This window comes from Gossypium arboreum, chromosome 4 (assembly GCF_025698485.1).
Source record: "Gossypium arboreum isolate Shixiya-1 chromosome 4, ASM2569848v2, whole genome shotgun sequence".
In the NCBI taxonomy this organism is placed as follows: domain Eukaryota; kingdom Viridiplantae; phylum Streptophyta; class Magnoliopsida; order Malvales; family Malvaceae; genus Gossypium; species Gossypium arboreum.
In genome coordinates, this window is record NC_069073.1 from 112,063,506 (window position 1) to 112,078,259 (window position 14,754).

The window sequence follows — 14,754 nt, forward strand, 5'->3', positions numbered from 1 at the left end:
ATTTGTCATGGTAGGCCATCCACCTTAGGGAATGGAATAATTGACATGCAACTCCATTTATTTCACTTCATGCATTATTAGGCCACTTAAAATACACCTATCACATTTTCAAGTCCTAGCACATGGGTCCTTTCTTATAAATTAGCACCTAATTAATAAAAATCGAGACACGAAATATTTACGCATACCAATTCCACATACAATAAGCACGGAATATAACACTTAATTATTCTTGTGACTCGGTTTCGTGGTCCCGAAACCACTCTCCGACTAGGGTCACATTAGGGGTGTCACAAATTATTATATTGGTCCCTTAACATATGATTAATAGGCTATTTAGTCATTTAATTAGCTTAATTACTAACTTTTGTACCTTTTCAATCTAGTCATTCTTCTTTAATTACCTATCTAAACGTTAATATTTCTAAGCTAAATTTTAATATGACTCTAATGATCACATAAATATTATAAAAATAATATTTACAAGTCGAAACGATGGAAATTTGTGGTCCTGAAACTACTGTTTTGTTACTACTGAAAATCAGGTTGTTACTATATAATTATCTAATTAGAAACTTATTGAAAAATTCCTCCAAGAAAAACTAGAAGAACTAATGAACCCAAACCATTGATGAATCCAAATCCCTTCAACTTTCCAAATCAAAACATCGAATTTTTTTTTTAGAAATTCAATGATAGATGTTTATCCAAGAACGGGTATTTGAGCCGTCGATGATTTTATGTTGGGAAATATGGCCTCTTGTCTAATATCATGGAGGGAACATTTTTGTGTTATCCCAAAAGACTCTGTCGTGGTAGTACAGGAATTTTATGCATCTTTTCAGGACCAAGAGTCTAAGAGGACAGAGGGTGCCATGTGGGAAATGGTACCCGTACAAGGTAAAGAAGTGTGAGTCACCCCTCGAGTTATTTGTGAATTTTATAATGCTTCATATTATGAAAAGGATTTTGTGGAAGCAACTTGTTTGGAATACTTTAAAGACATAAATATGGCTAACGTTATAAATTTAACAAAGGGTAGGGGCAAATGGAAGTGTTGCCAGGATACTAATATTCCCATGTCATTTAACCAGGCAATTATGTTTCCAGTAGCTAAAATGTTGATACAATTCTTGTGCACACGAGTTGCTTCTACTTTAAATGTTTCTAATGTCAATACTTTTTGAATGATATTGCTTTATGCTATTTTATAGAAAAATAGGCATGCATCGAGACGTGGATCTATCATTACATGAAATGGTACATTATTGGTCAGGAAGTCGGGGTTTTCTTCCCACACTTAGTGATGGCCCTATACAAGAGAGTCGATGTTCCAATGACAACTATCGAGCAATTTATGAAGCATTCCAAAAGTATCATAGGAGATACACTATGCACGCAATACACAAAGCTTAAAAAAAAAGAAATCAGTGATTGTAACAAATGTTGGAAAGGAAAGATAGACGTCCCGAAAGGCAAGACCAACAGCTCAACAAGAAATTGGCGAGAGCAACAATCGGAAACTAGACTGGATGATAAAATGGATCCAAAAGAAAAGCCCGATTTTCCAAGAATATGCATGGCAGAATAATATGAGAGTACCAAATTATTTCTTGGATATGTTCAGTTCGATGTATTCTTAGCTTGAAACAGAGGAGCATGGAAGCAAAAAGGGGAAATAGCGCGAGGATGTGGAAGGGGAAGAGGAGGGAGATGAGATAGATTTTGAGGAAGAAGAGGATGATTGACTAAAACTTTAAAATTTTTTTTTGGATTGTAATTAAGTTAGATAATTTTTAGTTTATTGTTTTAGGAGTAGGATTACCAATAGATCTTTATATATTTGTTTTGTTTTCAGTTTTAAGTATTCTTCATAGGAACCCTACATAAAAGAAGCACAACAATTTTGAGCTTATAACAAACAAGGAAAGAAACACCCACCAGCCAGAGTTTCCATGATTCTATCCTACTAAAAATAAAATTGAAAAAATTACAAAATTCACCCCAAAGCATACTTTGGGTATTGAATTTTTGCCTCCACAGGCTTCCGTTGCAATATTGGTTCATGTTTATGTCATCGTTGTCTTTTTGTTGCCATTTTCGTGTCATTGCCGCTGCTAGTTGTCACTAGCCCACCGCTGGCTACCGTCGCTAGACCATCGGCAACCTGTTGTCTGCCTACCGTCAGTCACTGTTCAGTTTGGTTGGGTTGGGTTGGCGTCATCTGGATCGACTTGTATGAGTCTCAATTTTCTAAGTTCCATCGGAAACATATATTACAAAATTATTATGTCCGTTTTTGGCTCACATATTTTATTCTAAAATAAATAATAAAATAAAACCCTACTTGGAGATAATAGTCCACGTTCTAAAATATATGTCACATCTCAAAAATTGGGTTAGTAGAAATTGGATTAATGAACTGAGAGTGGTCATGACTGAACTTTTTTTTTAAAGATGACCTTGGCACATTTGGCAATATATATGTATCAAGTATAGTGATTGAGTAGCGCTGGAGCTTTCTTTGATGATCTGAGTTTGAGTCCCTTCCCTCTCATTAATTTCTATTTGGTGGATATTTTCTTTAAACATTGGTAAAGTTCACACCATGTTTTTAAAATAATTGTTGTAGGAGTGTGAACAAGGAAGTAAGTTGGCTTAATGGTTAAGAGCTTAAATAATTTCCTAAGGGTCCTAGGTTCAAGTCTCTACATTCTCCATATATTTATTTATTTTTTTGGTAACTTTTAGCATGGTCAACCCCCATTGCCGTCCAACTAAGTTGTCTTGCATGGGGAGGATTTCTTTCCTTTCTTGCCAAGTTAACATGCCTTATTTTTAAAAACATGATCCCTGTTTTGCTTGTTCGTCCACTCAACTTGCCTTTCTTTCACCCTTGCCATGTGAATCGATTTATTGTACCTAGACAAGTACATTTCACCTTTTGATTCATTTTTCCTTACTCTCATCTTCCCATTGTCGTCCATCTCCTTAGCTCATCCCTTTCTCTCTATTTTTCTTTATTTTGGCCACCCATCCACCACCTTTGCTTTTAGTTCTTCTCTTCTTTTCCACCACCCATTGCAAATTGAACCACCATCGGACCTCCTCATTACCGTCGTTCATCCCATCCATTTTGCTCCAACACCCCCTTACAGCACCACTGACCACCATGGCCACCACCTTACTCCACCATCGATAATACCATTTTTTCTCTTCACTTCTTTATTATTTTTGTTTTATAATCTTCTCCTTCTCTCAAGCACCACACCCGTTATGTTTCTTCCTCCTCCATTAGATTCATGCTGGATCGTCACTGTCGCTGGGTCTCCACTGACTTGGGTGATTCTTTTTCTTTTCTTCACCATTTTTTGGTCTGTATCATTCTATTTAATAACTGAAAATCCTATATCATCTATTTCAATTAGTTTTTAATTTATTCCTAAACGTTGTATTTAGTGGCTCACTTTTCAAATGATCCTTTTTCTAGCTTCACGTCCCTTTCCGATTCAAGATCATGGTGATCTCTAACCCTCTCATTTCAATAAATAAATAGTAAGTGTAGACACTCAATTTTTCCTGGGCCCAGAAATAAGTCCAAAAACAAAAATAATAAACCCAATAAAAATAAAACAAAGTCCAAGTCCAGTACAAAATTAGAAACATATAATTTGGCCCAATCAGAATGGCCCATTACATGAAAAGAATTAAGGTCCATCTATGAGCTTGACTCATATGGAAATATAATCTTTAAGGATATGCAATCTTAGATATGATATGCAATCTTAGATGTGATATGCAATCTTAGATATGATATGTAATCTTAGATATGATACAATCTTAGATATGATTGCAATCTTAGATATGATATGCAATCTTAGATGTGATACAATCTTCGATATGATTGCAATCTTAGATATGATATGCAATCTTAGAAGATATGATTTTGTAATCTTGGAGATTTAATTTGTAGATATCCTTTAATCTTAACCGTTGATGTAATTGATCTGTACCGTTGGATTTGGGGAGGCTCAACTATAAATAGAGGCCTCTCCCTTCATTGTAAACACACTTGAGTTTTGGGAAGCAATAAGAATTCTTGAGAGCATTCACTCAAATTTCTCTCCCTCTTGCGTTCTTATTTTCTACGGTTTGTTCTTATTTATTCTTTGTTCATCTTCGTTTTCAACCTTTTTTTTAATCCCTATCTCCTTGATTTTTAATTCTCTTTTATATTTTATTTTTAATAATTTTAGTATTATATCAAATTATTTTTTATTAAATTCTATATTATTCATTGTTTTAAAAATATATTTCATTTAATTGAAAAGGTTTTTTCTTAAATAAGGCAACGTTTGGTGTTTAGAAATTCGGAAAATAGTGCCCTAACATGCTGGGTTGCGATTTTTTTGTTTGACTAAATAACCAAATATCCTTTTTAATAAATTTTCAAAATCATGAGATAATTTTAGTTACGAGGATTTAAAACATCGTGTCCTAACATGCTGGATGTGATGTTTGTATACTTTCGGAACAAAGGAATCTCAAGTTTCAACTTTAAATTGTTCAAATTTTAAAATCTTTTCAAATTTTCGATATTAGGACAATAAATAATCAATTCGGTACCAATTTTGGGCGTTATGAGGGTGCTAATCCTTCCTTGTGCATAACCGACTCCCGAACCTATTTTCTTGAATTTCGTAGACCAAAATGTTTTATAAAGGTGATCCAATCACACCTAAAAAGGTTGGTGGCGACTCCTATTTTCATTTTTCAAAAAGTCGAACCCCGTTTTTCAAACCCCTTTAAAAATGGTTTCGACAGTTTGGCGACTCCACTAGGGACCTATAAGAGAGTCAAGCCGAAAATTGATTATTTTTTGTCTTAATGTCGAAAATTTGGAAAATTTTTAAAATATGTCATTTTTACATGTGTTAGTTGCATATTTTTGTTATTGTTTACGCACACATTGCATTTGCATGACCGTTGTGGTCACACCCTTAAGTGGGAGTGAGAAGCTATGCTTTCGTGAGGTTTTCACCTCTGCATGGGCTAGTGGATTACTTTCGGGATACATCCGTACCTATGTCTTCGTGAGATTTTCATCTCCACATGGCCATAGGGAAATGTATCCCCCTGAACCGAACTTGGTCCATATGAGCCTATAATTGGTAAGGATCAAGGAATCTGCTGGTTCAAGTACCCTTGCTTTAGAACCGAACTACATATAGTGAACTTTAAATGCTTGCCCTAGGTAGTATGATGATGACCTTTAGTGCCTACCTTTATAAGTTCTTATTTATTATATTTTTTTATATATGTGACCCTGACTTGTTTTTCTTATTTTGCTATCATTGCATGTCATTTATCATTAAAAGGTTTCGATTCAAGGTTTGATTTCTGAGTTAGAAAGTTTTGTAATGGGGAACGAATATCTTAATAAAGTGGAGGACAACTCTTTTGTTTGTGCTTGGTCAGAGAAAACCTAGATATAAAAAGGAAATAGTGTCATTGAAGGATACACATCAGAATTATGGGACTACACTCTCATTAGTGTGATGCAAAATAACCCCCAAGAGTTAAAGGAAATATGGGATTAATGGAGTAACGAAGACAAGTAGTTGTTCTACAACAGTTATGGGGAATTGCAGTATTTGATTGACATGAAGATAGGTGAACAATTTAAGGTGAGCGTGAGGAGTACTGATGGACACTTCTACCATTACAGATGAAGATAGTCACCTTGTGTATACTAAGGGTATAAGACCTACAAAATTGAATTGGATGGAAAGAATTTTGCTTATGATGGTAGAAAGGCTCATTTACTATAGGACCACTACCAAACAACAAGCTGGAATTTACTGTGGTACTTTAGGATGTTGTACTTATAAAAAATAATGGAAATGCAAACCCTGATGGCCGGGACAACCCAAATGAGCATGAAAGAAAGAGATTAACGAAGATCGTATTAAAGACCTTTAAAGTGGAGATTAGCTATGCTACGAAGATACCCATGTAAGCAATTTGAAATGTTCTGTGGAGGCAGAAATTTGAAGACTCTCAAGAAGCACTGAGGATGTTTGATATCATTTTAAGGCAGTATGCTACGAAGCTGGAATGCCTACTTGTTCGCCAATCTTTCTTTCAAGGCAATCAGAGCAACTTCACAGACATTGGAGAAGATGTCTTTGGTTGTAGAGCTTACTTCATAGGTGAAGCCGTAATTCAAATTCAAAAGATAGCTGATCATTTACAGATACTGGTAGAAAGGGCAAGCACATTGAGCACCAATATGAGCTACAGTCAGACCGTGGTCGAAAGTTAGCTTTGTTATTAGATAGGGTTAAGACTCTGGGCCTACGGGCGAAAGCGTATTTATAATTCATTTTATGAAAAGATTTTTGTTCCTTAAATAACGTTTTCTAAAATGAAACTGAATCAGAATCGATATCATGCATTTGCATTACATTACATCAAAGAAAAGAAGGTGTTGATTCGAAATTCGATTCCTAAATAGAATAGTTTGTCATAAGGAAACGAATTTCTTGATAAAGTAGATTATAGTGCGATTAAATCGAATATAGTCCAAGTAAACACGACGAGAGAAAGCTGGTAGTCCACGGAGGAATACATGATGTAATTGCCAGAGATTCAAGCCAACAAAGGTTATCCAAGAGCATGATAAGAGAAAGCCGGAAGTCCACGAAGGAATACATGACTTGATTTAATTGCCAACAAAGATTATCCAAGAGTCGGTACTTTTTGATGAGTATCATGGAGATAAGCGAGCAAGAGATCGAGGCTCAGATTAAGCAGCAAGGAGCTAGCAAAGGCATCTTTTGGAGAATTTATAGGATTCGACCATGAAGAAAAGATCAGTGTTTACTTGGACTATGAAGGGCAAGATTGCATATGTAATCTATTTTCATGTAAAGAAATCTGTTTTCTAGAAAAGTTATTCTAATGGAATTGAATTCAAGATCAACATCTCATTTTTTTTTGCATTCATGCATTTGCATTGCATCACTTCACATGCATTTAAATCAATAAAAAAACCCTAATTAGTTAAAGTTATTAAAAAGAGAAAGAAAAAGAGAGAGAGAGAGAAGAGGGTCACGGCTGAGTGAAAAAGAAGTTGAATGAGAATTAACGATGTTCCCTTACATATCCTCGACTTTTGTGTTAGGAGGGATAGCTTACCGGGAAAAGGAGGTGTTTGGAAATAAAAATCATCCCATCAATGTCATACATGGGGAAGGGACTAAACAAAGAAACCTTGAGGGTATTCGCCCTTACGAACCGGGAAGTTCTTTAAACAATTGGACTGCAGAAGGACTTCCTGTAATCTTTAGGAATTTTACAGAGTAATATTCAGAACACTCTTATTGCTCTAAAGCCTAGGAGTAATGAGATTTCTTTTGAGAAGTGGGCTCATGTTCAGAAATTTTTATTTTCAATAAAACATACTTTTATTATTTATCCGAGTAAATACTCTTTCATTCTGATTCTTTTGACCTTTGGCATTATTTATAAATTTTCATTTCATGTAAATAGTCATTCTTGAATTCATTTATTCCTTGTATATTCTTTTGTGTGCCTATCATAGATCCCTAGATATCAATGACACGGGCAACGATACTACAGATTCAGAGTTGCTTTTAAGTGCGATATGTGTTTAGAGGAATCTCAGTACTTTAAAGGTGACAGAAATTGTGACTTGTTTCTGAATTTGTTGAAAATGGTTTTTACCCCATGAAGTGGTGGTAGGAAATATAACCTTAGAGGAAGGAAGGATTGCGAAATTGGAATTAGCTGAAAAGACAAAACAAGACCTTGTTGAGACTATTATAGGAATTTAAAAATGTGGTCCAAAGACGCATGCAGGAGGATTTGCAATTGCCAGGATAAACATGAGGTTTTGGGGCACTGTTGGTCCACCATGGAAAGGGATCGCATCAGTTGTACAATGAATGCCAAATTTAAAGGAGTCAAGACTTATAGGGCATGTATGTTATGGGCCCGAGCTCGTTAAAAGTTTCAAGCTGACAATGACTCATCTTTGTGGACGTCAACTACTCCATTAAGAGGGGAGATAGCTTCATTTGCCAATATTATAAGGTCAAAAGTCATCCACTTCATAAAAAAAAAAAGATTATATATAACTGCACAATGCCAAAAGTTTGCAGTCTTTTCAAAGATAATGCGCCATACCACAGTACAACAAAGGTTGCCAAAAGAAAAGAAAAAGAAGAAAAAACAAATTACAGAAGATGACCGAGACTGATAAAAATTGGCATCAGAAACTATCGTCTACTCTCTATGCTTACGCTGGGGCAAACAACTTCAATTTCAGTTGTTTCAAAGGTTCCAACCATCATCCTTGGAATGGGTGCATTGTTTGGCTTTCCTGAGCAGTCTGATGTACCGTCAATAGCTGCGATGGTTAGCTCCAAGCGGTGGCCATTGATTTCCAGCTATGGGGCATCAGGCCGTACGCAGTCTCTAAAGCTTAAAATGATAGATTCTTTCTTCAAAACCAGTTTCTAACAAAGTGGATGATGGTATCATGAAGGAAGCTCTCTTAGACTTCTATACAAGTTCAGGGAAGAGGAAACCTGATCAAATCATTATTTTCAGGGATGGAGTTAGCGAGTCTCAATTCAATCAAGTTTTGATTAAGTTGTTGAGGCTTGCAAGTTCCTTGACGAGAAGTGGAACCCTAAAGATTGTGGTTATTGTTGTACGAAAAACCATCATACCAAGTTTTTTTCAGCAGGGATCTCCTGACAATGTGCTACATGGTACTGTCATTGACAACAAAGTATGCCATCCAAAGAACAATGATTTTTACCTTGGTACCCATGCTGGAATGATTGGAATCACGAGGCAGACCCACTATCATGTTCTCTTAGACCAGGCTGGGTTTTTGGCTGATGATTTGCAAGAGTTTGTTCATTCTCTATCCTATATGTATCAAAGGAGCACCACAGCCATATTTGTTGTGGCTCCTATTTGCTACACTCATTTGGCAGCTTCACAGTTAGGGGCAATTTATGAAGATTAGGGATGCTTTAGAAACATCATCGAGTCATGGTGGGATGTTTGCTCCGGGAGTAATCTCTGTACCTCAGCTTTCCAGGTTGAAGGATAAAGTCAAGAACTTCATTCTTGTCTCACGAGAATCATTGAACCATCTTTTGTAGGGTTTGACAAACAATGCCGGATCGCTGCTAGGGCAATCCCTTTCTCATGGGTTTATGAATCAAGATTTTTTCTCCAAGCTTTGATGGAGTCAAGAATTGAATACCTCTAGTAAACTTAACTTGAAAGTATTCATCCTAAGAAAATGTACCAAAAATGGATGACACAGACTTATGACAAAGAAGGTTCGTCTAAAAGAATTTCACAAAGGAAACCTTGTGCTGAAAGATATCCTTCCCATGTAAAAGGATGTCGAATTGGAAAGGGCCATATGTTGCGAAGAGGGCTTTCTCTAGAGGTGCACTAATTTTGACAAGAAATGGATAGGAAGAATTTATCTAATCCAGTGAATTCAGATTCGGTCAAGGAGTACTTTGTCTGAAGGAGAAGGGAAGCCAAGGTGAAAACCCGCAAAGGGCACTTTGTGACTTCTATTTCAAAAAAAAAAAGAGAAAAAAATAAAAATAAAAAAGAAAAAAAAATAGAGAGGCCAAGGTGAAAACCCGCAAAGGGCACCTTGAGACCAAAGGGGTTTTGAGTTGAAAACCCGAAAGGGCAGCTCAAATTTGGAAAGTCATGCAGTGACCTTGTTATACCGGATTCGATGAGAAGTGAAGTATGTTACATATCGAGGCATCAACGAATTACTTTGGATCTTTTAAACACATGTTGAACTCAAAAAAAAAAAGTCTTCATGGAGTTGGTATATAGACGCTCAAGCGGCAATATCTAGGGCATCTAACTTTTGTCCTGCTTGCTATCTTTAGATTCTCTTTCTTCTCAAAGATAAGCTATCAGATTAATTTCCTTTGTAATTTTGGACAAATTCATTCAAATTTAATTATCCTCTGGATCTATTTATTCGTCCTCTATTATTCATAAAGTGTGTTGCATAGAAATAATGATTGATAAACTAAATATCTTTACAAACGAAGTTTTGCATATTACTCTGGAAATTTCTAGATAATACAAGAAACTGAAACAGGACAATTGTTTAAGAAATTCCTATATGTGAGGGTCGGATGTACTCGGGAAAATTGAAATTTCTTCTTCAGTCTAAATGATGATTGGATAAATCAAACGATTCGATCAGAGGATCATCTTACAGACATTTTCGATCGGTCAAAATATTTGGAGGCTAAGTAGGAGTGATATTTTCAGAGAAACAAGGATGAGCTATGACGAATGAATGAGTAGTGACGTCTAGAATAGGGGTCATATTCATAAACATTTTGCATTATAACAGGTTTAATTAGGAGCATTTGACTCATTTCGATCATAGCATCCTAATCATTAAGCATGAACTCATACATATTATACAGGTCATATCCTTCAAAGGGACAATAAAGATTGGTGCGCCTTAACCCCCTAAGCAGTAGGGTAATAGGCTAAAGCATATCAGATCTAACCTTCAAGTATTTACACTGAAGCAGATCCAAGATGATTTGGAGTCTCTGTATTGTCATGGAGCAGATCGAAGATACTAGATTTGGCGTCTCTGTATTGGCAGGGAGCAGATCAAAGACATAGCTGATTTGGCTTTCACGTGTTTACGTTGAAGCAAATCTAAGATGATTTAGCGTCTCTGTATTGGCAGAGAGTAGATCGAAGATGACTGATTTGGCATCTCTGTATTCGGCGGAGAGTAGATCGAAGACATAGCTGATTTGGCTTTCATGTGTTTACGTTGAAGCAAATCTAAGATGATTTGGCATCTCTGTATTGGAAGAGAGCAGATCGAAGATAACAGATTTGGCATCTCTGTATTGGTAGAGAGCAGATCAAAGATGATATATTTGGCATCTCTGTATTCGATGGAGAGCAGATCGAAGACATAGCTGATTTGGCTTCCACGTGTTTACGTTGAAGCAAGTCTAAGATGATTTGGCATCTCTGTATTGGCAGAGAGCAGATCGAAGATAGCAGATTTGGCATCTCTGTATTGGCAGAGAGCGGATCAAAGATGATGATTTGACATCTCGTATTCGCGAGAGCAGATCGAAGACATAGCTGATTTGGCTTCCACGTTTTTACGTTGAAGCAAGTCTAAGATGATTTGGCATCTCTGTATTGGCAGAGAGCAGATCGAAGATAACAGATTTGAAATCTCTGTATTGGCAGAGAGCAGATCGAAGATAATAGATTTGGCGTCTCTGTATTGGCAGAGAGCAGATCGAAGACAGAAGATTTGGCATCTCCGTATTTGACCGGGAACAGATCCAAGATGATTTGGCATTCCTGTGTTTACAGGGAACAGATCGAAGACATAGCAGATCTAACATTCCTATGTTTACAGCGAAGCAGATCAAAGATTTTAACATGGCATCCCTGTGTTTATAGGGAACAAGTTGAATATAGCAGATTTGGCATCCCTGTGTTTACAGGGAACAGATGGAAGACATAGCAGATCTGACATTCCTATGCTTACAGCGAAGCAGATTGAAGATTTCAGCATGGCATCCCTGTGTTTATAAGGAATAAGTTGAAGATAGTAGATTTGGCATCTCTGTATTAGACAGGGAGCAGATTGAAGAAGCAAATTTGGCGTCTCTGTATTAGACGGGGAGCAGATCAAAGATAGTAGACATCGCCTTCCTGAGTTTCAGTGAAGCAGATTGAAGCCGTCAAGAGGCCATTTAAAGAAGATCAAGGATTAAGAACTCAAGACTAGGCGAGCCCGGGCAAAATTGGTCCTTTTATAGTCTTTACTCTATTCCTGTTACATAGTAATGAGCAAAGAGGGGCAGTTGTAGACACTCAATTTTGCCCGGGCCTAGAAATAAGTCCAAAAACAAAAATAATAAACCCAATAAAAATAAAACAAAGTCCAAGTCAAGTACAAAATTACAAACATATAATTTGGCCCAATCAGAATGGCCCATTACATGAAAAGATTTAAGGTCCATCTATGAGCTTGACTCATATGGAAATATAATCTTTAAGGATATGCAATCTTAGATATGATATGCAATCTTAGATGTGATATGCAATCTTAGATATGATATGCAATCTTAGATATACAATCTTAGATATGATTGCAATCTTAGATATGATATACAATCTTAGATGTGATACAATCTTCGATATGATATGGAATCTTAGAAGATATGATTTTGTAATCTTGGAGATTTAATTTGTAGATATCCTTTAATCTTAACCGTTGATGTAATTGATCTGGACCGTTGGATTTGGGGAGGCTCAACTATAAATAGAGGCCTTTCCTTTCATTGTAAACACACTTGAGTTTTGGGAAGCAATAAGAATTCTTGAGAGCATTCACTCAAATTTCTCTCCCTCTTGCGTTCTTATTTTCTACGGTTTGTTCTTATTTATTCTTTGTTCATCTTCGTTTTCAACCTTTTTTTTATTTAATCCCTATCTCCTTGATTTTTTTAATTCTCTTTTATATTTTATTTTTTAATAATTTTAGTATTATATCAAATTATTTTTTTTATTAAATTCTATATTATTCATTGTTTTAAAAAATATATTTCATTTAATTGAAAATTTTTTTTCTTAAATAGGGCAATGTTTGGTGTTTAGAAATTCGGAAAATAGTGCCCTAACATGCTGGGTTGCGATTTTTTTGTTTGACTAAATAACCAAATATCCTTTTTAATAAATTTTCAAAATCATGAGATAATTTTAGTTACGAGGATTTAAAACATCGTGTCCTAACATACTGGATGTGATGTTTGTATACTTTCGAAACAAAGGAATCTCAAGTTTCAACTTTAAATTGTTCAAATTTTAAAATCTTTTCAAATTTTTGACATTAGGACAATAAATAATCAATTCGGTACCAATTTTGGGCGTTACGAGGGTGCTAATCCTTCCTTGTGCATAACCGACTCCCGAACCTGTTTTCTTGAATTTCGTAGACCAAAATGTTTTATAAAGGTGATCCAATCACACCTAAAAATGTTGGTGACAACTCCCATTATTATTTTTCAAAAAGTCAAACCCCGTTTTTCAAACCCCTTTAAAAATGGTTTCGACAGTAAGTTTAGTGGTCGAATGAGAAACCACTCATTCCTCTCTTTTTTTCCTTTAGGCCGAATGTATATAGAGACCATAGTGTATTTTTCCTTCAAATATTAACATATTGTATTCTAGTTTATGTTGAAGGGCCAAACGATACCAAATTGAAAAGTCACTAACATTGGAAACGAGATCACGTTTCGATTGATTTTTTTATAAGACTAAGTACTGATGGGAGTTTTTATTAAATTGGCTTATTCCGTAAAACATTAAACAACCTCTCTAATAAGAAATCACCTTTGTTGATAAGTAGGTGACCTATCGATTAGATCCAAGTGTGAGTGTTATTTAGAGAGGTGATTCGCTTTGGATTTACTATTAGGTGTAGGTCTAATCTAAGATCAAAATAGATATACATTAATTCTAGTATTTAAATAAATATTATTTTTTATATTTTGTTTTATGTGAATACTTAATGTATTCCAAAAAAGGAGATTAAACCCATCGATGTGTATTATACCAAGTAAGTGACCCAAACTAACTAGCTTATGAAAAGTATGTTATGTGGTTATCATTTTCACTGCTTAAAAAGCATGTTATTATCATTCTCATATTATGTGATATTATGACATAATTGATTTTCAATGACAAATAAATTGTGATATTTCAAAATCTTGAAACAATTCATGAAATGCATGTTAAACATGCCCTACATGATATTATATATTAAGAAATTCGATTAGAATATTTCAACATGCCTAATGTGATAAGTGATATCTTGAAATGAAAATATATATATGTTCATTGTGACCATATCACATGCATGGGGAGGAACATTGTAAGGAGGAAGAATTAGTGTCTTCGTACCCACAACCTACATGGCATCTTGTTTGCGGATATTGGTGGTTTTGCCCACAACCTACATCGAAACTTGTCTGATAATATTGGTCTATTCGTCCACAACCTACATGGCAGCTTGTTTGCAAATTTGGTGGTTTATCCACAACCTAAATGGCAGCTATCTAAAAATATTGGTGGCTTCGACCACATATTTTGTAGTGATTAGATGGATGAGTTTTGGGGAACTCATTTTGGAGTGTCGTGGTGATGGGTAGGATGTTTTATAAAAATTTGTATAATTTTTTTTTACAAAAATTGCACTATCATGATCATGTGCATAAAAGTGATTAAGTGTATGATAAGAATGTACTTATTTTTATTTAACTTGTTAGAAGATTCACACTATGCTTTAAAAGCTCACCCTTTTATTTTCATAATCTCTCAGGTGATACACAGACTTAGGGCTTGGAATTGGTATTTGGAGGAGCTTCTTGGATGAATTTTGATGACTCAATGAAGCAAATTGAAAATACCAAGATGGGGGTGAATTGGCCTTTAAAAAATTTGGTGAAAGCAAAGGAAAAAATGAAATAAAGAACACAAAGAATTTAGAGTGGTTCGACTCCAATTGCCTACTCTACAACCTAAGCTTTCCACCACTAAGGATTTTCCGAAATTCACTAATTTGTTCAACCTTTGTGGACAATGTTTAACCTTACAACTCATTAAGAT

The 14,754-nt window shown here is 35.4% G+C and overlaps 1 pseudogene; it reads left to right on the forward strand.

Annotated features, from left to right (window-relative positions):
* Positions 1-8,319: 8,319 nt before the first annotated feature.
* LOC128291555 (protein argonaute 4-like) lies at positions 8,320-9,149 on the forward strand (annotated as a pseudogene).
* The last annotated feature ends 5,605 nt before the right edge of the window (positions 9,150-14,754 follow it).